The sequence below is a fragment of the Manis javanica genome, chromosome 12, assembly GCF_040802235.1.
Source record: "Manis javanica isolate MJ-LG chromosome 12, MJ_LKY, whole genome shotgun sequence".
NCBI lineage: Eukaryota > Metazoa > Chordata > Mammalia > Pholidota > Manidae > Manis > Manis javanica.
In genome coordinates this window covers 105,912,927-105,938,429 of record NC_133167.1, presented here as the reverse complement: position 1 = coordinate 105,938,429, position 25,503 = coordinate 105,912,927, and the positions used below count along the sequence as shown (strand labels likewise).

Genomic DNA, 25,503 nt, shown 5'->3' with positions numbered 1-25,503 from the left:
TTCTCTGTTTCTGTGTTTTTAGCTGACGAACTGCAGTGAATATTGAGCATCATTCTGGCAGTGACGTTTCATCTCTTCACGCGAGGGGACTGGTGAAATCTTGGGTAAGTGTGGCTCGGAGAAACATCTGTGACCAAAGTGCTGGTCCTGGTGCATGACCCCTTCCCTGGGTCTTGTACTTTGCATACCTTCCACCTGCCTGCCTCACAGTCAGGAGGACTAACCGATGACTTGTTTAGCTGGTCGCTACATTTGCAGCCAGCCAGTGTTTGGTGATATGCCTACCAGGAGTATTTTTGAATAGTACTCGGTGTTATTGCGTAACTTGTGATGTGGAATGAACACCCTTTCTATGCGTACACTGCTGTCATACTCCGTGCTGAGGACACTGCTGTCATACGCCGTGCTGAGTTTGGAATAGGTTTCATCATTTGATCCTCTATGCCTGCAATGTTGGAAATTACCGAGTGGTTTTATTATGAAGGTTTTACCCACTTCTCTCCCTTTGACCTCTTCCTGTTCATCACAAGTGCTTTCCTCATTTACCTCGAACGCTCACCGTCACTGAAGTCCTCTGGCTCTGTGCCGAGGGTATCCAGCAGTCCCACAGTCTACATCTTCTGTGGCTCCCTTCTATTTTTATTTGTAATTTGATTCTAATATGTTTCTTTGCTGCACATTTATCTTTACTAGCCAATTCCTCTTTGAGTTTTATGGTTTTATAAAGATGTTACTTGGGTTTATCACTGGGAGACAGGAGGCCAACACAACTGCATGCCTTACTGTCTGCATGAACTGAGGTGCAGATGCGTGGTGACAGATTGCCAGTGAACTTTGAAACATTTGATGTGATTTGGTACTGATTATGATGCACATCTGTTTTTTACACAAGAGTTTGTGTCCTGAAGAGCTGCTGGCAAGGTTTGTTCTTAATGCAATTAGTCAAAGTTAATATAATGCAATGAGTGAAATTTGAACCATTTTGGGGGAACTGGTGTTTCTTAAAACCACAGTAAATGGAATTGGAGCTCATTGGGGGGCATGCCAAGCAAAGACAGCCTGTGTATATCTGTGCACATGTACGTATGTGATTTTATATACTCTGTTGTACTGTTTGGTGTAAACAGTTTTTTGCTATTGTGTAAGCCTGAGATGTTCTCTCAGGACGTAGCTTAAAAGGCAGTAGTAAAGAGGTAACTGGAGATACCTCTGAAGAAATACTTGAGATACCGGCACTGCTCTAGATTCTGTTATACAATGATGTTAGGACTTGCTTTGCTACAACAGTCTGAAGATGCTTTATGCTTTCATTCCCAAGAGTACATTTCATTGGAGAAGAAGGTACAGGAAGCTGGGCTTTGGGTGCAATGAGTCATTTGAGTGTCACAGTTATGAAAGCCCGAATCTTTTATTTATTGAAAGATACCTCATGTGTAACATGTATAACTTTGTGTAAGTTTAATGTTTACAGCATACTGGTTTGATACATTGATGCATTGCAATATGATGCCACTGTAGTGTTAGCTAGTAACTCTAGTGCATCCTGTGATTCTTTTTTGTGGTGACAAGAGGTAAGTCTCTTAACAACTTTGATGCTTATATTACGGTGTTGTTGACTCTAGGTGGTATGCCGTGCATTAAATCCCAAAGCTTACTCATCTCCTGGTTGCACCTGGACCCTTAAGCAGCATCTCCCCAGTTACTCTCCCTCCTGACCACTGGTAATCCCCATTCTATTCTGTCTCAATGAGTCTGGCTTAAAAAACCTCAAATTAAACTATAACTTTATCTCTAAATGACCATCTGAATATATTCTGACAGGATATAGAAAATAGTTTCATTACTATTAAGTTATTAAATACTTTTCTTATATTTTTAGATGCTTAAAAAGAAGAGACTCGAGGCTTTTTACTCCCTGAAAGCTTCTCTTTCCCAGCTTCTGCCACTTGATATCCTAAAACTTCACAGCTGAATGGATCCCACTCATATAAATCTTGACTCTTGCATGTGAGAAAGTGAGGAATCTAAAGGGAAACAAATGCAACTAGGATCATATTAGTCTCAAATCATCCAGTGCAGCTAAAATATTTCTGTGAGGTTCCTTATCTAGAAAGTACATTTTATATCTAATTTAACTTCATGATCACAATAACTCTCTGGAGTTGGCTAGCAGGAATTATTAGGGTCACTGTGCTAATGGAAAACAGACTTCCCCAAGTCAGAGGTCTCCCTGAGGTGGCAAAGCTCCTCATCTCGTTTTGGCCCTGCGGCTTCGTGTGTCGCCTCGCTGTGGCCTTTGTGCGTGGAAATGAAAATGGCTTCCACACAGATTTGTAGAACCTCATTTAGAAACAGCTAAGTAAACCTTTGAGTGATTTTCCCTTCATAAGTCTTCAGCAATCTTTACCTTTTTTCAAAAGGCTTGCAGGTGTTTCTCTAACCTGCGAAATACCACTAAGTAGAATTATTAATTGAAGGTCAAGCAGAAAGCTCTCTCTAATGCATCTACCGAAGGAAAATGATGAGCTGGTTCACTCTGGGAATGAAGGCCATGTCATGGCTGAGTCACTGGCACACGGCTAATGCTGTGCGTGTGGACTGTGTGTGGGGCACAGGCTCAGCTCTCCTGGGCGCCCCCTCATGTCTGCTGCCGTCTGACCCATGTGGCAATGACTTCATTAGCTGGTTGCGTTCTCCCAAGGGCTCCTAAACTTTTCAGACAAGTTTCTACTTCGTCATATACACATATGCACATACTCATAATTTCTTTTCTACCAAAATATGTTACCAAGGCAAGCAAGTTAAAGATAGATTAGAAATTCTACAAATGTATAAAGGAGTTAAAATGCTAATTATGTTTTAAGGACAATATCATTTTTATTTAAAGACTGAGTTCTCTATAGTGTTCTCTGTGGAAAGCAGCCATACTGAAATAAGAGAATGGTTGCTATAGAAATGATGGTGACATTTTCAAAAAAAAATTGACTAGTCCACAACTGTGTACCCTCTGACCTCCCCAGTGTACCAGGCTTAAAGATGGCTAAAGTTTTCATGCAGAAGTTGCAATGTCCACTGCAAATTTGATGTGGCAGATAAATCATAAAAATGCTTGTGAATCTTCTGTGTCAAAGTATCTTAAAATGAGTGGTAAGCTTAGTAGGGAAAAGCCTTGAAGGTATATTTGTGGGATTAAACATTGACATGGAGAATGCTACTGATGGTTACATCAATGGTTACAACTTACAGACTTGTCAACATAGTCAGCAATTGGATTTCCCTTTCTCCTTCCTAAATACAAAAGGTCAAATGATTTATTTTTCTCTGTAAAGAAATTAGTACTGAATAATTCCATTAGAATTTGCATGTTTCAATTTTTATAAAAAAGCAAACTCTTAAGTCTCCATTTACGAAGTCATTTAAATTTATCTTAAGTTTAGAGAATCATAATTTACGAAATGGGCCACTGGGATAATATATATTTAACAGCCTGAGATTTTACTTGGAGTTATCTGTGTGTAACAAGCACTTTGCTCAAGGTGCAGGTTCTTAACCACATATGAGGTTTGCATATTTCCTGGAGGCACACATTAAATCCATCCAACAGTCTAATGACCTTGCCACCAGCGTCCTCCCAGAAAATTGGCATTTACATTTGTAAGGTTAAATAAAATATAGTGGGAAAACCAAAAAAGGAGGAATGATTACGAATCAAAGAAACGTATCATAGATTTGCTCCTCTTCACTGACAGTTTAAACCTTTGTGTCATGATCGTGTCAAGAACAGTATCTGTTCTTGTGAGTTGTCTGTATATTGGGCTTGACAATTCCGGTTTGGTGTGACACACTGAAATAATTGTTTTACACAAGAGATAGGACTTTTAAAGATGAGATTATTCTGGGCTATGATCTGAAGAAGTGCAGTTGACTGTTCCTGCCACCACAGTGTCTTCATTGTACGAAGACGGCTGAAATACTCTGACTGATGGTGTGGTTCCATGTTGGTGAGATATTTTGGGTAATACACGAACAGTTGCGATTCAAATGAAAAATGATTTGTTGACATAATTCTAAGTAATTTATATTTAAGAGAATTACATTTATGAATTAAGGACTAAATTTGTAAATACTTTTGAACATGGTTAATAAATTAAGGATGATTAGAGCACAAAATGATTTGTGGTTATCCTTGGGGATTTAAAAAACTCCTGAAGATATTTTTTGTTCCTTAATAGCACTCGACTCTCATGAACACCCCCATTTTGTATCATATCTCTGTGCCCAGACCCATGTTTCTTCAAATACATTTCAACAGAACTGTTACTGAATCTCTTTAAGGCATTGGGCATTTTAAATAAGTCTTTGTTCTCTATTGTTTCATTAATTTGTACCCAGTGCTGACATTTTTCTCCTTTGAATAATTGGATTGCTCTGTCTAGAACAAATATAAACAATGTTATGTCTTATCTGTCTTCCTTAGGGGATAACTAACATTTTACTGTAATTTTCCTTCTATTTGCTTTTGTCCTTTTTGGTTTTTCAAGTGCTGGACAGACATGTCTGGATTTCCGGACTCTGATGGTGCTGGCTGGGTTCTGTTGCCCACTCATTCTCGGCGGTCTCCCCGCAGTTCCCCCTCCGCTCTGAGCTGCCCTGGCGGGAGGGGAGAGCCTATGTGGCTACATGGAAGCCCCTCTGTGTCCGGTGGAAGTGTTGTCCCCCGTTAGAACTGGCAGGGGTGTGAGCTGGCTTATCTCCTTCAATGTGATGCATTCTAACTCAACTAGTTCCACATTGCTGTCAATATTAACAGAATGATTCATATGGAAGCTCAGAAAGTTTAATAAAATTAAGTCTATTCATAGAAAATTGGTACCAATTATGTAACTGGCAAGCATGTCCTACAGCTTTTCTCAGCGTTGCAGTCCTAGAGCAGCAGGTTATATAACTTCAAGCGGTGGTGGGGTTGGGGAGAGGCGGGGAACCTTTTTGGCCCTTTGCACTCCGAGATGGAGCAGCCGAGCCTGGATGACAGTAGGTCTCTCTTCGGGGGTGGTTACAAATTTCAGTTATATTCCCACTTCTCTTTCTCTCCAGGTAGCAATCTGTCCAGCTTCTTAGACTTAGCCTCATATATCAGTCCCTTTGTTCAAGTGATTTTTAAGCTCCATAGATGATTTGCTTAATTGTTACTTTTAATTTCAGAAGAACTAAATTTCCTAATGGCATATTTCTCTGAACACACAGAGAAAAGAGCCGAGAAATTTATCAACAGAACTTGGTAAAAAGTTTGATTATGGTCCTCAGTGTATTTGGAGTGTGAGTTGGCAATTAAAGTGTGGGGTCGGTGTAGAGAAGTTTGAGTAGTGTCGTGAGGATTAGGGTTGTGACCTGTATCCTCAATACTTTCCTTGATTTAGAGTAAGAATGAAGCATAAGATTGAAGGATATTTGAATTATAAAGATATATAATGGTATGTTAGGAGAGTGTGATGGGGAAATGGCTCTAGGGATAGGTTAGAAGGCAAATTGTGCAATATTAATCATGCAGGTTATAAAGTAGTCTAGCTAGGGAAATACAGTAAGTAACGTATGAGATAGTGAAAAATTGCATAGATACAACTATCCTTTTTAAACCTTAAGAGTTTTAGAACTATATCCCTAAAACCTTTTAATATTTTTTAGTCACAATTATCTATTTAAGAATGAATACTTGGTAGTTAGAATGGCAGGAATTTTTCCCCTTGTGTTACCACTGGGTATGATACAGGGAAAAGTTATTATGTATCCCTGTCCCATAATTTCTTCATCTTGAAATGGGGATGGTAAGTTTTTTTTCATAGATAATCTGTATAAATTAAAAATGAGAACATACATGTAAAATAGAAACTATTACATAGCATGAGCTCCCGAAATGTCAGCTTAGGTTGTTTTCCTATTATTCTGTGCAAATCCCTGGAAATTTGCAACTGAAACCATATTAGCAACACAAGGAAAAATACTACTTGTTTCCAAAAAGGGAAATTGCCTTTTTTACAAATTATACAAAGTAGTAGTAAATAGAACAAAATTGATAGTGTTGGAAATCTGAAACTCCTGCTTGGGTGTTACAGCAAATTTAGAGATGTTTGGAAGCTCTCAGATTAGAACTTTCACAGATTTACTTCCAGTGTGGATATTTGATACGACTTGAAGCAGTTGTTTTTGTGACTCATAATTTTCATTAAATCAAACTTTAATTAAAAAGTTTCTGCCTGGAGACACTTCCTTTGAAACCCTAGGCAAGGCTCAGTTGGACTGTTTGCCTGTTTGTGACAATATTAAATGTCAGGCTGAAAAATGTCAGTTCAGCAGATGGATAATTGTATACTTAAAGACTCTTAATGGACAGATGTATTTTAGTATAAAAATTAATCTGTTGATTAAACCCCGGTTCATACAGGAACAATCTTATTTACATATGCTAATGTATATACATGATGCAGTTATCTAGTACTGGTTTAGTGATACAAATACTAAAGACAGTGAGTATGTAGGAATCACAGTTACTATCTAGGAGGTTTAATGGTGAAACATAAATATCTCAGTTGCATTTATGACATGGCTCCAGCAAGTAAGAGTGAGGAAGCAGAGAGATAGAAGGAAGGACATATGGGAGTATGTTTATCGGTGTCATAGCTGCAAAAGCAGGGACTGAATTTTGCGGGGACTTCTGACGAGATGGTGTTCGGCTGTAGCACTTAGCAGGGATTGGTAGCATAGCCTGGACCGACAGCCTTTTCCCATGCTGGGCTCCCCTTGAAACTGGGAGCCACTTGAGCCTCCAGGAAAGGAGTCGGTAGTATTCTCCATGGTGAATATGCTGCCTCTCAGATCTTAGGGCGCCCATCAAGTGCTGGAACTTTTATTTTCTAGTAGGAGCTCCAGGTGTACAAATTAGTCTTGTGTTGGAGGTGGATCCTGGAATGTCCTGGGTTGTCAGCCCTCGGCCAGCCCCCACCACACCCCCAAACTCCACCAGTATGGAAGGCCTCTGAATGTTCTTAGGTTTTTATTTCTACCCTCTAAGGACCTGCCAGTACACCCTGGTCCAATCACCGTGCACTGAGCCGGGATGGCCTTTTGTGGAGTGAGACACCAGGGCCTGGCAGACTCTATCTGCGTGAGCATGGGAGTCAACACAGCGTTGAGGCAGGACTGTATGTGTGCTGCTCCCTTCTCCATGGGTGAACTGCTTTTTGATGAGGACCCAAGGTTGTATTCGTCAGCTCAGTGGCCACGTCCGAAGTGCCAGGGGCTGTGTGCATCCAGCTCACTGTGCCTGTCACCTGAGGTACGGCTGCTGGAGTGAGGGTGTCTAATGGGTAAGCTGCTTCTGTTCCTTCATCTTCTGCTACCCAGCTGGCTTAGGAAGGCTTGTAAAGTGGGTTCAAAAGGGCTGTGGTCATAGTCACAGTATTTGCCCAGTTGCAGTCGGAGGCTCTTGCTGACCTCTCTGATTCACGTGGGACGTGGTGGTGCCCCTGACCCATGAATCAGGCTCAAGGGCAGCAGAGGCCAGGGCTGCTGCTTGGCTCTTCCTGCCACACAGGCTCTTAATCCAGGGTTAGCGTGTCAGTCGGGGTTTATGGCAGCTGCCATGTGTCTCCATCCCAGTTAGTCAAGGGGGTCCTGGGGTTGGTTCAGACCCACGGGACTTACAGTGAGACAGATTTGGGCTACTACTCCGTTTATCATCCAGTCTCCCTAAGCCCTGCTCTACCCAGGAGGCTACTATGTCTTTTCTGCAGGTGCACGGGTCGTGTGATGAATTCGTTTTCTATTGCGGTGTGCCTAACTTCATGAATTCAGCAGTTTAAAACAAAACATAGGCATTACCTCACCATTCTCTAGGTTGCAAGTCCAGGCACCGTGTGGCTGGTTTCTCTGCTCAGTTTCGCAAGGCTAAGCTCACTGTGTTGTTGGGCTGTGTTTCGTCTCAGGCCAGGGTGTCCTCCCACGGTCCCTGGTTATTGGCAGATCCCCTTTTCTAGCAGCTGCACAACTGACACCTTCTTCCTCGCCCACTCAGGTCCTAGAGGCCCATCTCGGGTCGCTGCTACATGACTCCCTTCAAGAGTCCTCTGACACAAGGGCAGTTTACTTCTTCAAAACCAGCAACAGAATTTGATTTTTTCAAATCTTGTCTTTCAGGAAAGGTCCTGTCCTTTAAGGCTCCCCTGATTATGCCAGGCCCACTCTGGATCATTATCCTAATGATTGATTGATTTGGAAGCCTTAATTAAATCTAAGATTTCTTTCACTTGTCATATAATATAATCCAATTCTGAGAGTGAACTTCATATTCCCAGCCCCAGCCACACTTACAGAGAGGGCGTTACACAGGGCCAGGGTCTTGGAGGTCTTTTAGGACTTTCCTCCTGCCGCATCCAGTATTGTTATCAACTCAGAGTGCATTGAGCCGCCTTTTGGAAGGTTTGAGGTTTTCCCGTGTTCTAGAGCACAGTTACTCTCATAAATGGCTGCAGGTCCCACTGGGGAAGGATTTACATCCCTACTTACATTAGGAGGGCCAGTTTCATACCATGTCTTTTATCAGGCTACGTAGGAAAGCTGTGAACATTTTGGTGGCTATACTGCACCTCACTAGTATGTTTCTGTGCAAATAACTCAGTGGAAGTGATTTGGGGGGCTGATATGAGTAGCACAGGAGGAAGTGTGTCATTGGTTTCCAGTTCCTCGGTGGAATGATACAATAAGCAGTGGTCTGAAGGTGAAAGTGTGGTGTGTGTGTGCCCAGGCACCCACACATGTATCTGTACCCTCTGCCAGCCGTGCGGCACTGAGTGAGTGAGTGTGCTTCCTATGTTTGGTTTGTTATCTGCAAAGTAGATCCTTCAAATTCTAATACTCAGTGATTACACTGTGGATGGTGTTTTCTCTTCTTTGAGGCACCCTATGTGTTCATGCTCAGTATTTCTCTCTTAATGGTGGACACGTTTGTTACTTGAATCACAAGGATAGATTGTTAGTTGGAGAATTTCAAGACCCATCAAGCCTATGGGGAAGGGATTTCAACTGTGGGAGGGTAACTTGCTTGCTTTCGCAGATCTAGAACATAGATAACTACAAGTATAGACTATAGTGTACAGAATTCCCGGTGAGCTGGGCTCTGAAGAAGTGGGAAGCCAGAGACTCCAACCATCTGCAGTAGTGGAGGAGTGTGTGTGCCAAGTCTCTGTGGATTGCAACTCAGGGGCTCCTTGGGATAGAGAAGGTTAAAAGTATATACCTGAAAGACACACTTTCACAGGACAAAGTTTTCTGTGACAAATGTAATTCTCTAGTCTAATGCAGAAATATTTACATAATGTTCACATTTGATTTTAGAGATGTACAAAATAAAATCACTTACCTGTCATTTTTCTAAGGACAGCAGTGATGAGGTTAAGTTCTGGGTCTCAAAATGTAGACGTTCAGCTGCAGAATTGTGGTAGTTACTAGGTGATTTTTTTCACAACAGACATAAGGCCACCAAGATGACAGTTCATTTTGCTTTGCTTTGTTCTGTACTAAGATCTGACCTTATTAGGTAGACGAGGGTCATCTGGGAGAGAATTTTCCCAAGTGGTTCTGAGAAAATTCATCATCACTACCATAAATGGGAGAGTAAATATAACAAAAAAAATCCTATTTCTAGTGGTTAATAGTATCTCATCAATAAAAATACTCAATATTTTTACATTTCTGATAATTTCAAATGCTATTCAGTCATTTTCAAGCTCTTCTATACTATATACTGTAATAATATCAAGTTTTTTTTGCAAAGAAGTATTTTTAGAAATTATACTTATGTGTCTATATAGTGAACTATGTAAGGAATGTATTTCAAATTTCATTCATTGCAGATAATTTATTCTCTACATTCTTTTTCACATAACTGCAGGGTCACTAGATTTGGGGCATGTTAATTGCACAGCTCGGGGATAGTTTCACCAGGTAGCTGTGAGGAGGATGTGGAGGGGAAGCTGAAGGGGATATAGTTGTTCCCTCCCCCCACTATGCTGTTGCCTTTAACAACCCACGCTAATTTTATTGTATCATTTTTAACATGCTAATTTTTATTTCTGAACTCAGCCCTCTGGCATCATAATTCAGTGTCGTACGTGGAATTATATACCACTCTTCTTTGATTAACTTATGATCATTACTTTTTGATTAAATACATATATTACATGTAAGGTTTATTAGCCTTGACACTGAAATCACCAGAGCACAGAGCTATGTTCAGAGTCCCCCTCTAAATTACACATTTTTATAATGCATGCCCTTACGTAGTGTCACGTTCTGGCTTTTCTGATCCCTGTGGGCCTACAGCTTTGTATTTTGCATTCATTCTTAAGCACCGTGTTGTGCTGGGCCCCTTGTGTTCTTTGCTGATGATCTTGCCTGCAGTGCTCTAGTTAAGTGTTATTGCTGAGAGTTGTCCGACCTCCGTTGGGCTTTCTCTGAAATTCAGAAGATTTCCAAAATGATATTCTGCTGAGCCTGGGTGATTAGGTACCGTGTATGCATCTAGTGACACATGTATTCAGCACAAAGAAGACTTAACAATTAATTGTCATCCCTTCATGTCTGAGATTCTAGGAATCTTCTCAACCCTTCTCAAATTCCTCAGCGGCTGGTCATAAAGTCAGGATGTTGAAAGGTCATAACCGCCGTCGTCACTATCGTATCTGGCTGTGCCTCCGCTGCCTCCAGGGCTGCTCTGTGGTTGCGCATGGGCCTCCCAGCCCTGGCGGTCCGAGGGTGAGAGTGCCCATGAGGGCTGGTGTGGGCAGGCCATCTTCTGAGGGTCAGCATGTACTCCATAAACAGCACCGCCCTGGGAATAACAGAGTGGATTTAATCTGACTGGGCTATTTCCTGGCATAGGACACTGAGCAATTTAGCTGCCTTCACTTTCTTTTTCTTGATAAAACAGGTCACTATCTACTTTGTTGAAAAGACGACGGGTGATTTGTGCCAAGTCTGCCCCACAGTAGGCACTGCATAAGTGGTTGGTTTCCTTCCCTGTCCAATGCAGTGGGCTTATTCTGACAGGAGAGTCTCACATGTAATCATAAGCTTCCATGGATAACAGTCCAGAGAGACCACTTCCAGGTTTTCCATTGGTGAAGTTTCTTGCCCCACCACCTCTTGTGGACCCTGAGACTGGAGCCTAAGGCTCAGGCCTCCCTATGTTCCTGGCCTTGACTAGCCTCCGTCCTCTTTTCAGCTCAACTGTACACGTAGTGAATTCTTCCTAGAGTTTGACTCAGGAAATTGGTGTGGGTGGGTGGCTGCTCTCTGGAGAAGAGACAGTCTCCCACTGGAGCGGCCAGTATTCAGTGTACTCCTGCTTTGCAAACGTATTTGACGTTATAGAGCTCCTTTGGGAGAATTAGTCAGCTGTACCACCTTCAGGCGCCGCCCTTCAACCACCCGCACAGACACGGCCCAAAGGGGGGAATGCCAGGCGGCACTGCCCACAAGCCTTTACCCAGAACATTCACTGGACTTCCATGTGCTGTGCAGTTAGGCTGGTGAGAGTGAGATGCTGATTAAAGACACCACCTTGTTTTCAGCATAGGAAGGCTTAAGAGCAAGTTTAGATGGAATTATGAGCTGGGCTGTGTTTGCATACTGATCTCACTGTGATATTTAGGTTGTATTTTTTTGTGTCATGGTGAGTATAGATTAAAATTGCAACTTTTCATATCTAGTCACCTCTTGTGACCACTTGTCTGAAGTTTGCTCTGTATTGTGTAGATTTAGTTCTCATAGCAGGTATTCCTTATTTACTCAGGTAAATCTTACTTAGTGGATCAAAGCAGACTTAGGGATAATTGATGCAGGGCTAGACAGACACAAAGCCTTGAAAGCCAGTGCTGTCGCTTACATATGGCTGTTTGGTAATTAAAATGACTGTCATTGCTTATCATGTTGCCTTTGAATTATGTTACTTTAAAGCTATTTTTAACTTTCCTGTTTATTTCTTCACTTCTCAGACTTCTCTCTGGTCACGGAGACATTAAACAAGACACATGCTGTAATTAAGTTGCGTGCTTTTCATTTAGGTGTAGAAACTGATCTCTTATCACCAACAAACGTTGTGCACTTTTATTGTGCATACAGGTCCACACCCGTGAACATGCGCCACCCCACACCTATGGGGGAACTTCCGGCTGGAAAGCTTGTTTTCAGCAGTGAGTATCACTTTCTTCTGCATTGCTGATCACTTACTTTTTCTTAAAATTGTGTTCATCTACTCCTTCATGCCTGTGGAATTACATACTCAGTTGGAATACTGCACGGCAGCTCTGCAAATACACCTCCAATCTCATGTCCACTTCTTAACGGACTCCAGTCAGTGTCTTGGTACGAAAAGCCTTTCATTACTTACTTCACTCTGGCCTTGTTATACTTTATTTGCTCAGTGAGTTTTATAGTCTGGTTGCTTTTTTTTGTCAAGTGGCTTATATTCTTCCAAGTATAATAGTTCACCATCTAAAATATCTGTAACTTCAGTTCATAATGACTTTCTCCTACTGTCTGTCTCCCATATATTACTTTTTGGAATAACTAATAGAAATGTGCATTCAGCATAATTCCTTTTTTTTTCTTTTTTTCTAAACCAACAGGGACTGAAACATGCCCCCTGTCAATCTCATTATTATACCTAGGGCTATCATTTTAAAAAGTGGTATTTGTGAACAATGGCTATGACAGAAATTCCAGGAAGAAAACGTTTTTTAAAACCCTATTTTACACTGGTCCCACTGTTTCTCTTTTCCTATCCAGAAGACCAGGGCTTGCTCACCAATACGTGCTCCAATACTACTGTGAGCTTTTGATGTGGGGAGCATGTGGGTGCGCTGTCCCGCAAGGCCATACTTTGGTTTGGTTGCATGTTACTATTTGAGGACATCTGCCTGCAGGGAACCGAGATGAGGGCTCTTGCTGGTTCTCACAGAGCTGGCCAGTGTCAGTCAGCCTGTAGTGACGGCATTCAAGGTCAGCCTGGCTTTGGAGATCTGCAGGGATTGAGCCAGTCATGAAGTTTACACAGAGGTTAAGTTAGTTTAGTGTCCGCTGTAGTTAAAGAAGTAACTGTTAATTCAGAATATATGTACTAAACACATTCCATGTTCCATGCTTGAGTTCCATGCTAATAAAACCCAAAAGGCCTTCATGCCAGCCAGCCAGTGTTTTGCATTCTGTCACTTCACGGAAGCCGTTACCATCTTTTACTTTTAAAAGACGATTATTGCTATTATGGTGCCACATCTTAAACTAAATGACTTCCAGATAGTGGTCACCTACTCAACAGTGCATGTGGAGGCTATCTCGCTACTGTATGGCTACTTAAAAACTCCAGTGCTCAAGGGCAGTGTCGCCCTGCTTGTGCAACTGACATTCCATCGTGAGAGGGCCTCCTGTCTCCAGGGCTTGTCCGTGATCCCCACTGCGGCAGGGGAACGTGTATTGGGCACTTGCCTCCCCTGCCCCTGTGGCTGCGTTGCAGCTCCTCCGCAGCGCTGCTTGCCCTCTGCACCGCCGCTGCCTCCGGGGTTAACACTGCGGGAGGCCCAGCTGCAGCACCGGCCGACTGGCCACACCGCCAGAACTCATGAGCATAACTTTTTTCTGCCACCTCATGCAGTGTCAGGGTTTGAGGAAACAGCTCAGTTCAGAAAGGTTCTGCGTGTGCTATTGCTTAGTGTTTATACTTTGACTAAGGTTTTTTTTCATTGACCACTGAAAGCCCAGTCAAGTGGTGTAGTAGTTTTTAGTTTTACACAAAAACTTAACATGAATATTTGAGTATAAGGAGTTAGAGGTTTCTGGATATCTTTCAGCAGAAAACCCTTAAGCTACCTGTCAGTTTTGGCTGGGTTTACTTATAGGGAATATATCCAAACAGATTGTGTTATCTGAGCTTTTTAGAGCTCCCTCGTCACTGTTTACCTAGTTGACAGAAGAGGAAAGCAGGAAGCGCATTGGTCTCTATAGGCGTCCCTGTCTTCAGGCAGGGAAGTTTGGACCAGGTTCCTCGGCAGGATGCCGAGAGTTAAAACCCTGGAATTTCCCAAAAGAAGGATGTTCTTCATGGCAGGTGGACTACGGAGGTAGAGGTGGAAAGAAAGGGTGAGAGAGGGATGCAGAATTTCTGACCTGAATGTGCCCCCTGAGCCCACCTGGTCCTCTGAGACCCCAGCGCTGTGTGGAAACAGAATCGACTTGCCTAGTTTTCTGCACTGATGCCTCCAGTGCTGATGGAATCACTTATCTTTTAAATTTAAATACATATTTCGCTGAAATGGTTCCGTGTGCAACGCTCTGCTTTCCTCTTAGAAAATGGGCCCGTTATTAGTTGTCCAACATCTGCTTCATCACATCACATCTTTTATGATTCTTTTTTCTATATGACTTCTTTTTGGGGTATGATTTATTATACATGCATCAAAGTTTTGGGTTCTGTTCATTTAGATTCACATTTTAGGTGTGCCTTATAGAGAACTAAAACCACCTGTTCATTTTTTAATGAATTTTTTTGTCAAGATCCATTTTAAAACTTGAATTTTTTTCCTGGAGCCGATATGTTGTAGCCATTCCTAAATAAATTGTATAGCCACAAAAAATTCATTGTCCACCTGCTAGAGACTTAGAAGAATGAGTAAAGTCAATTGCCTCAATGAAGAATTTAATACAAGCTTTTCATATGCGGGTCACTCCAGCTTTATTCGAAGCGCAGTGCTGTGTACTATGAATGTCCACAAATGCGAACAGTTGCTTGATGGAATCACAGCTTACTTTGACAGTGATACAAAAAAGCATTAATAACTATTGAGTCTTAATTTGCTTCAATGTGCATTGTTTTCCAAGCCTGTTTAATCAGAGCCATGTGGGCTTTCTTGTCTATATGGGACTTGAAACATCTATATTGTCCCAGTTTTCTAACTGCTATATATTTAGCTAGGTTTATGAGACCAGTGTGTCAGATAGAGCGCCACCACTGAATGCTTCTTAAAAGAAAAGTTATGTAATTCTTTGAGGCAGGAGAAATACCTATGCTCCCCAGCTTCAAGCAGAAATACTTACGAGGCCTGACATTTGAAGTTGAAATCATTCCAATCTCCGTATGACTAGAAGCAGTCAAATAGACACAAGTTCTTAAGATGAAAAATATTTCCTCCTTTCTCCCATGCTGGCAGATGCACATTCCCTTTTAAAATATAGCTGAACAACTAAGTGAACAGACTTCAGAAGAGCTGCATCAATTTCTCCAGGTATTCTTCACTGTTGATCCCACGGAGTGCAGCAAATCAGAGGGAAGATAAAAGGTCCCCGAAAAGAATTCAGTCAGCAAGAACTTACTGAGGGCCTTCCGTGCCAAGAATACTGAGCCAGTTGTCATGGGGAGACCAGAGAGATCAGAGGCATGACTCAGGCCCCAGAGACTGACTGGGGGGATGGTTCAGGATTGCAGCAGGCATCTCTTCTGTAAACCAACATTTGCTCTCTTTGCCACCTCCAAGCTGGACTGCATAAAATAAATGGAAGGTCATCATTGCCTTTAAGAAAACTTTGCCGTTAGAGGATGACCCACATGTGCAGCCAGGAGCGCTGGCAGCGTGCACACATTTTGTCGTTTCACACCACCTCTGATAATACACGGGAATTCCGCCTCCCAGTCCCAACTTCCAGTACGATATACCTTCAATTTAAATTTTTAACATTGCATTTCATTTCTCTGAAATAACAAGTATGATTGCTACTAATAATTGAAGGGTCTGCTGCTTCAGTGTCTTTTCTGTGCTAGGCTCTGTGATACGGGATGAAGGAAAGACACATAGGCAGCACTTCCTGCCCTTGCTTTGCAAAAGTCCTTGCTTTCCAGGCACTGTGTTAATTAAAACTTTTTTTTTTTTACTTTTGGCAATTTGCAAATGCGGCCTGACTTTACACTTCACACTTTATTTCAAAATGTTTGACTCATGGAAAAAATGTAAAGATAGTACAGATTTCCCCTGTACCATCTCATAGTTTATCCCAGTGGTTTCATCTTACATAACCATGGGGTGTTTATCAAACCCAGAAATTTAAAAAGTTGTGATACTACTAGCAAAAGTACCTGCCGTTCCTGGGGTACCACTAGGTTTTCCACCGCTGCCTCGTGTCTGTTCCAGGAGCCACTCCAGGGCACCACACTGCGTTTAGTCTTCATGTGTCCTTAGCCTCTTCCTGTGTTTTCTTGTCTTTCATGACCTTGACTCTTTGGAAGACTACTGTTTAGACATTTTTATCTACTGTCCTTCAATCTGGGTTTGTCTCATGCTTTTCAGTTAATTTGGTGCTACAGATTTACTGGAAGAATGCCCTTGAAGTATTACTGTACACACCATGTTGGGGTATAATAATAACCTTGACCGTGTAGTTAAGGAAGTGTCTGCCAGGATCCTTCAATGTGAAATTACTGTTTTTCCCCTTCCATACCCTAATCACTAGAAGGAAAGTACTAAGTCCCGCCCACACTCGGAGGGTGATGGTAATGGAACTCCACCTCTTGAGGGGAGGGGTATGGAAGATTTGTGAGTGCATGTTACAGTACCACATTAATACTCTATGCATATAAAAACACCCTGTTTGTTAGAGTTTGGAGTGCATTTTAGCATTTTTGCCTGTGCATCTTGAATGCATTGTTCTGAATGCATTCTCTGGTAGCCAGCAGAAGCCAAGATCTTGGTTTTCACGGCCGTTCTACAGTAAAAGGAGCCACACATTGGGGCAGATGGCTGACTCTTGGCTGCAACAGCAAATATGCAGGATGGACCTGGAGTTTCTTGTGCTGCCAGGAAGTAAGGGCTAAGAACAAAACAAAGGCTGACGTTATCAAAGGACAGAGGGAACATGCCACAGTCTCCCACTGGCTGAAGGTGGAATGATTTCACCAACAAAATAAGTTGTGACAATATTGGGTTATAACTCTCCCCAAATAAAACTAATGCCTGTGAGTCCAAACTAAATGACTGAGTAAGTGGGAGAAAGAGACCACCGTTTTCCAGCTCCAACTACTAAATGTAGAAACAATGAAAGAAGTAGAATATTGTTGAGTTACAATTTGATAATTTCCTTCCATTAATATCTACCAAAAATACATTTCTTATCATTTTTATCAAATAGATGAACTATTTTACAAAGTGCTCTTAGCAATTAATCCAGATGCTATTTATGCCATCAGATTATATTTCATTATGAAATTGACATTTACTGTTGGAAATTTGAAAAATTCACATAATTATAAAGAAAAAAATACATGCAATCTAGACCATAAATAAGTCTCTTGGGCTTCTAGTGTATATAGTCACTGTATTTGTTCTTTTTTATGAGCATTTTATATTTATGTACTTTGTACAAAATTTGAATAATATGGCAGATGCTGTTTTGCCCTTTGAATATTTGCTTAGCATCTTTTATGAACTTCTTTTCAGTATTAAGTATTTTAAAATCATTAACTACTGGATTCTATCCTATTACATAGAGGGTCCATATACATTTATCTTAAAAGTCTTTAGATATCTTACTGATGTAACACCCTTGCATAAAACTCTTTGCCTATACTTTATTGTAAGTAAAATAAGCTTTTAACAGGATTAATAGTCCAAAAAACATAAACATTGAAAGCTTTTCTTATGCACTCAAGTGTGACTTTTTAATACTTCACAAAACAAGAATAATTTAACCATTGCAATATTTTGGACACTCAGGTAATTCCAGACACTGATGATACACACATTTTTATCCAAATTACTTACCAAATTCTCAAGCGTCTTAGGTCACTAATACATATGGCTAGATTGATATCCACAATCGATTATGCTATGGCAAATGTCAACCAATGATAATTATTTCTATTTCATGTGCTGTGGTTAATGTTAACTATAATCATTTTCTAAAAATCCTTCCCAATTTTTATATGTGATAAGGGTATCTTTTAATACTTGCTTTTGTTTAAATTTTAGTGGTTTTCAGTGAGTAACATTGAAAAAGAACATGATCTTTGAAAATGAGTTTTATCACATATTTTTATCTAATGGTCTATTAGTTACTCAATACTTTCATTAATTCAGTATAATCAAACATAACTTCAAAGTTTTTAATGAAAGTATGTTATACTTTTCCAAATTTATTGAGGTATGATTGACAAAATATAGATATTTAGGGTCTACATGAAGAAATAGGTTTATTTTGATGGCAGACAAAGGGGACCTAGAAAACAAAACATAACTACTTTGAAAAAGATGAAGAAAAATAAGCTGTGTAATACATCCCATTAAATATTTGAAAACACTTGTTTTTATACTTGTACACATTTTAGTTCAAAAGTTTATTTTCCAAAAATTCAAATTATACACAGTTTGGACGAATCAAGTATAATGTTCTGAGAACAGATAATAAATTCAAAAAAACTTTGTCATTTTAACAGTGTATTGTAAGTAAAATATGGTAGTAAACATGGTAATTCAATAAAAGATGCTTAAGTATCTTTAGAAATACAAGCACTGTATATATCAGTAATTCTTTGGTGGAGTGTATGTGTGTAACCTGAAATGTCATTGCATTAGCCTGTTTAAGCTAGCAGATCTCTATAAGGTAATAAAACACATACTTGAATATGTTCGACTATCTTGTCTGCCAAGAAAAAAAAAACACATTAAAATAAAGTCTTTATTGTTGAAACACCTGAAGAGGCCAGAAGGGACTTTAACTTCTCTCACTGAAGTGCAAGAAAATGCAAAAATTAAGGCAGAATGCACATTTTCATTATGTTAATTTCTTTTATCAGCAAAAATAGAAAAACCATCCATCTGTTGAATTAAAAAACATGTTTGCCAAGCACTTTATTCCTTTTAATTTTAATCCTTGTGTATTTTAGGAGAAATGAAATCCATATGTTTGCTATTTTTACTTGTAGATTCTACCAAAGTTAAGCAAGTTTATTCAAGTTCATTGTATTTTCCCTAAATCTTTTCTTTATCAATTTCAGATTGAGTTTTTTAAGTGCAAGCACAGTAGAAAATAGAGCCTTGATTAGTTACATATATTCTGTTACCACTTTTTCATTAATCTATTCCTTTATTCAATAAAAAATGAAGTGCTAGGGTAAATCAGATACCATTAACTCTTTACCAAAAATTGAGTAAGTCATAGTGTCTGCCATCAAGTTGCTTACACTCGAGTCACAGGAATGGGTGAGGTGACCACAGCCTTGTGAATGACAGTAACAAAACAAACACATGAGTAGAGTTGTCCGTTTTCTTGCTGAATTGTTAACTAAAAGGAGTAACCAGAGCTTCCTCTGACTTCTGGTTTAGATCTTGTCTGTTTAGCAATTCTGGAAATATAATTGTAAAGATATGAAAGCAGACTCAAGACTGTGGCCAATGATAAGTACACCGAGTGAGTAACTGGATTAGTTTAGGGGGATCTTTTACTAAACAGCCATGACAGCTGGTGGCTTTATCCATGACAGGAGCCACTGTTGGACCTGCCCTGTGCTGTTTTCGCTCACAGTAATTCGATAAAGTGGTTGTTCTCCATGCTGTCCAAGGGCTTTGAGGCCAGTTGGACGAGTCTACTTCAGTCGTGCAGCCTCATTCCAGAGGCCGTGCTCTTATTCCCTGTGTTCTGTCACCTTTCAGAGAAGTGGCAGTTAATGAGGCTGAATTGGAAAACTGAACCAGTAACGTTCAGTTTTAACACTCTTTCTCCGGAAACAAAACTGCCGTTATCCTGGCAGTGTGTGGGCAGAAAATTCAGTCATTATCTCACTATGGGTGTTGGTTGATTTCTGATACTTTGACCAGATGACCTACATAAAGTCACAGTTTTAAGTATCTGAACCACAAAGAGTTGCTCTTAACTCTACAACTTAAAGCCCCTGGCCTGTGGTGTTAGCGCACCGCATGATGGAATGGGCCGCTTTTCAGGGCTCTGGGCTTTGTAGTCTGTGACGGGGTGACAAGAAGTATGCGACTGCTGTTAATGGAAGGGGCATGCAAACAAGGCTGCCTGCTTGAAACACATTAGCAAACTAAAATAAAATTAAAATTTTTCTGTTGACAAAGGTCATTTCTGTGATATAATTAAATGTTTAGTTTCCTGTTGGTACACACAGTGTAAGGGAACGAGAAATGCTGTAGATCACAAAGACGAGAGATACAGAATTGACACAAAATCAAGTCTTCCAGAATGCATACGCGTTTAGCACAATGACGCAAACTCTAATTTTCAAATAGTAAAGGAATCTAAAGAAAAATTTAACATAGGCTATATCCAGTGTATTATATTATCAAAGGAACAAATGTTTGACTTGCTTACCCTCTTGGCACTTAAAATTCCTGGAAACAATGATATGATACCTAGATATTTTAAAAGGGAAAAGAAAATGCAGCAAGAATTTTCTGTCTAAGCTCTCATGCTTGTGAAAGCAGAAACTACCCTCCTAAGTGGAGGTGCTCAGGAAATACACCAGTTTCTAGCTGCAGAAATAAGATAATAAAACTAATTATCAAAATATTTCTCTTTAAACATAAATACAATTTTTGCTATTACATAAAATACATTTTGGATGCAATAGTTGTGCAGAGAAAATAAAATGTGCCCACTCTTTATTTTTATAAACAAAAATGTACTGATTAATATTTAAATATAACTAATAATGCATGTTGAATTCACACTTTTGTAAAACTCATAAAATTAAAGGCGTGATATGCACCTCAAAGTAACTGGAAAAGATCACCACAAACCAAGCATAATTAATGCTATTGCAACATATAAAACAAAGGATGAGCAAAGTGGGAAAGCATAAAACTCCAGATGCATAAAGTAGGAGCAGAAAGCCGGCTACTAGCCTTATGAGAGCACATTTATATGGGTCTTGCTTTTAAAGATAGATATTCAACTTCAGTTAAAAACAAAATACACTATTACACCACAGAAGCAGAATTGCTTGTAAAAAGTTAGACATTAGGCAACGACTTACTAAGAAGTAGTAAATATCAGATTGATACTAGCTTTAGACAAATTCAAATTCAAAGGAACTGTATTAAATGCCTAAAATTGTTTTGTTTTACTGTGTTTGGAGTAAATCTCAAGATAGAGTGGTCATGAATCTTTAAATTTGCAACAAAGAGAATTGCAGTATGGAGTAAGGAGATGTTAACTTTGTAATTTGAGTTTAAGAAAAGTTAAAAGTAGAGAATAAATAAAACAGAAAAGCCACTTACTATATAGAAGGGATCTGGTAGACAATTTTAGTGAGATCTTGTAGTTTATCTTTGACATATTAACCAAAAATAAAGAAAATTGGGCTGCTAGATGTTGTTTGCTTACTTATTTGTCTCAAAGTCTTGGTAACAGAATCTTGATACTATAAGCATTTATTTTGCTGTCACTAAAGCCAACTAAAGTATCATATCTCCCAGCCTGCCTTGCAGCTGGTGTGAACATAGAAGTCAGTCTGACCAATGAGATAAGCATGGAGCCTATTTTGCATCTGCGGAAACATAGCCTTCTGGGAAAGTTCTTCAAGAGAGCTGGCTCAGCAGAGGTCATGTCCCTTCAGCGTCATCCTCTGCTCTCTGCAGCTCAGAACACAGATGTGTTGCTGAAAATTCAGTGGCCATATTTGATCAGGATGCCATCTTGAGAAGAAAGTCACCCACGGGAATAACAGGAAAAGAAAGATGGGCTGTCGATGGCAATGAACTGCAGTTCGGACCTGGATTGCAGACTTTCAGAATTGTCTCATGTGAGAGAAAACTCTCATTCTATTTAATTAACTGTATTTTGGATGTTCTGTTTAATGCAGTCAGATGCAATTTTTAATTGAGACCAATATAAAGGCTTTTAGTTCATTTAACTAATGTTGAACCCATTTTCATACTATGCAAATAAATGCTACATCTTTCCTTTCAGTATCTATAGAATTTTTTTTTGTATAGCTGATTTATTGAGGCAGTAGCTGGTTTTAATGAGGTAATATAGCATCATAATACTTCCAGGTGTATACCGTAATGATTTCATATGTATATTATGAAATGATCACCACAAGTCATTAGCATCCATCACACACATAGTTACATATTTTTGCTTGTGATGAGAAGTTGAAAAATACACTCTTAGCAAATTTCAAATACACAGTACTGTTAACTACAGTTAACTTGGGCTATATTACATCCCCAGGAAGTTTGTATTTTTTAACTGGAAGTTTGAATTTTTTAACCACTTTTACCCATTATATCAGCCCCCTCACCCCATCTCTGGTAACTATCAATCTGTTCTCTTTATGAGTTTTAGATTCTGCATGTAAGTGAGAGATCATATACTATTTGTATTTCTCTGTTTGACTTGTCACAAATGGTAGGATTTCCTTTTTTATGGCTGAACAATATTCCTGTGTGTATGTGTGTGTGTGTGCCTTATAATTTATCCTTTCATCCATTGTTGGTCGTTTAGATTGTTTCCATTTCTTGTCTATTGCAAATAATGCTTCAGTGAACTTAGTGCTGCAGATATCTTTTTGTGTTAGTATTTCCATTTTCTTCAGATAAACACCCACAAGTTGGGTAGCTAGATTGTAAGGTAGTTCTATTTTTAACTTTTTGAGGAACCTTCATACTGTTTTCCATAGAAGCTATACCAATTTATATTCCCACCAATAATGCACCAGAGTTCCCTTTTCCCCAGATTCTCACCAGCATTTGCTATGTGTTGCGTCTTTGATGATTGCCATTCTAACAAGCATGAAGTGATATCTCATTGTGGTTTTGGTTTGTATTTCCTTAATGATTAATGATTTTGAGCATTGTTTCATGTACCTCTTGGGTGTCTGTATGCCTTTCTGGAAAAATGGCTATCTAGATCTTCTGCCCATTTTTTAATCAGATTTATTTTTTGCTGTTGAGTTGTATGGATTCTTTATGTATTTTGGATATTAACCCTTTATTAGATAGGATTTGCAAGTTGCAAGTATTTTCTCCCATTTCATTGGTTGACTCTTCATTTTGTTGATGGTTTCCTTTGCTATGCAGAAGTCTTTTAGTTTGACTTAGTTCCGCTTGTTTATGTTTGCTTTTATTGCCTTTGCCTTTGATGTATATATCCAAAAATCATTACTAAAGTAGATGTCAAAGAGCTTACTGCCTACGTTTTGGTCTGTGATTTCAGAACTTACATTCAAGTCTTTATTCCATTTTGAGTTATTTTTTGTGTGTAGTTGTAAGGTCACGTCCTGTTCTTCTTTCTCATGCATCTGCCCAGTTTGCCCAATACCATTTATTGAAGAGATTCTCCTTTTTCCATTGTATATTCTTGGCTCCTTGTTGTAAACTTACCATATATGCATGAGTTGATTTCTGGGTTCTCTATTCTGTTCCACTCATCTATGTGTCAGTTATTATGTCAATACCATACTGTTTTGATTACTATAACTGTGTAATCTAGGTTGAAATTTGATTGTGTGAAGCCACCTGCTTCGTTCTTCCTTCTCAGTATTGCTTTGGCTATTGAGGGTTTTTTTGTGATTACATACAAATTTTAGGGTTCTTTGTTCTATTTCTGTGAAAAATGCCATTGGTATTCAGATAGTGATTGTATTGAATTCTGTACATGGCTCTAGGGTAGATGTTTTCACAATATTAATTCTTCAGATCATTTACATAAAATATCCTTCTATTTATTTGTGTCTACAGTTTCCTTCATCAGTGTCTTATAGTTTTCAGTGCACAGGTGTTTTACCTCCTTGATAAAATTTACTCCTATATATTTCTTTCCTTTTGATGCATTGTAAATGAAATTGCTTAATTTCTTTCAGTTATTTCATTATTAGTGGATAGCAACACAACAGATTTTTGTATATTAAGTTTGTGTCCTGCAACTTAATTATGTAGTTGTAACAGTTTCCTAGTGGGGAGTTTAGGGTTCTCTATGTGTATATTATGCCATCTGCCTATACCAAAAGTTGTACTTCTTCCTTTTAAATTTGGGTGTCTTCTGTTTTTCCGGTTTAATTGCTGTGGCTAGGGGCTTCAAATATTATATTGAATAAAAGTGGTGAGAGTGAGCACTTTTGTTTCTGATCTTAAAAGACAAGCTTTCTGGTTTTCACTATTGAGTACGGTATTTGCCGTGGACTTGTCACATGGCCTTTACAGTGTTGAGGTATGTTCCCTGTGTACCCAGTTCATTGAGATTTAATATAAATGGATGTTGAAAAGACTTTTAAAGAATCTATACTTTAATGCAAAAAAGTTTTACATTTGCCCAACTTTTAGAAACAATGAACAGAATGCAACCCTGGATAGTATCTGTGAATGAATAATATATGCTTAAAGCTTCAAAGAGTTGCAGCTATTTAGATGAAATAAGGCAAAAATGAAAATAAAACTATATTAAATAATTAATAGTCAGAAAAAAAGAAGTTATTCCCGCATTAATGACTGCAAGCTTCTAGGATCAAGAGCCTTTACCTGTCTTGACTACCTGGTGGGGACAGGGGTTCGAAATTCTCTATTCTCACCACCGCCCTGGGAATGGGTCAAGAGTTCCTTTAATTGTGTGCACTGGGTCATATTCTCAGGAGTGATTCATAGCATAAGACACAGTAAGTCCAATTGTGGATATACAATGTAAAAGAATCGTCCAAAATGCAAACTGGGATTTATACCAAAGGATATTTATACATACCTTTAAAAAAATTTTAACAAAACATAGTAAATAATCAAAATGTCTAACAGGAAAATAGTTAAATTATGGCAAGTAGATTATTATTCAATTATACTGAACAATTAAACAAAATTCAGTATTCAACTAATTTGACTTTGTATACACAAACATATACATGTGCAAAGAAAATATACACTCAAATATTATATGGAAGTTTGTATGTAGAATATAGTCAAGAAAATGATAAAGGAAGGACAACACAAATATCAGTGGAGACTTCCAGTTAGTAGGAAAATCAGTGATTATTATTTATATGATTTTGTTTCTAGTTTTCTGCAGGCATAAAATTTTACTTTCATAGAAAACTTAGAATTAAAAAAATAGAACTATGTACAGAAATTAAGATATGTTTGATGAAATCTATATGAAATTATAATCAAAGAACTTGATTCTTTGAGTTGTCTTATTAACCATTGGCTATTAAGCCTAAGTTCTCAGAATCAACAGAGAATTATTTTTCTATATTCTTTCATGGCATTCAGAGGGAACAAAGCATTCTTTTAAATGTAGTTGCTCTTGAGCTGAGGAAGGGTTGGTGCCTGAGAATGAAAACAGCGTAAGAACATGGAAGCACATGTGTTTAGAACCTGAGAAAGGAGAGCTTGGGGGGCCATGGAAACGGTCTCTGTGGCGGAACCAGTCAAGGAGAGAGAAGGTGGGGGGAGAGAAGACTGG

General features: G+C 39.2%; 1 protein-coding gene across 6 annotated transcripts in view; it reads left to right on the top strand.

Annotated features, from left to right (window-relative positions):
* Positions 1 to 25,503, top strand: part of NEIL3 (nei like DNA glycosylase 3) — a 750,694-nt gene that overhangs the window by 514,285 nt on the left and 210,906 nt on the right. For 5 of the 6 annotated variants that reach the window (XR_012124054.1, XR_012124056.1, XR_012124055.1 and 2 more), the window contains one exon: positions 23 to 104. The gene's annotated coding sequence lies outside the window, so the exon portion shown is untranslated. Of the gene's footprint in view, positions 1 to 22; positions 8,886 to 25,503 lie in introns of those variants that run through there. The other variant, XR_012124052.1, reaches the window with a different exon arrangement.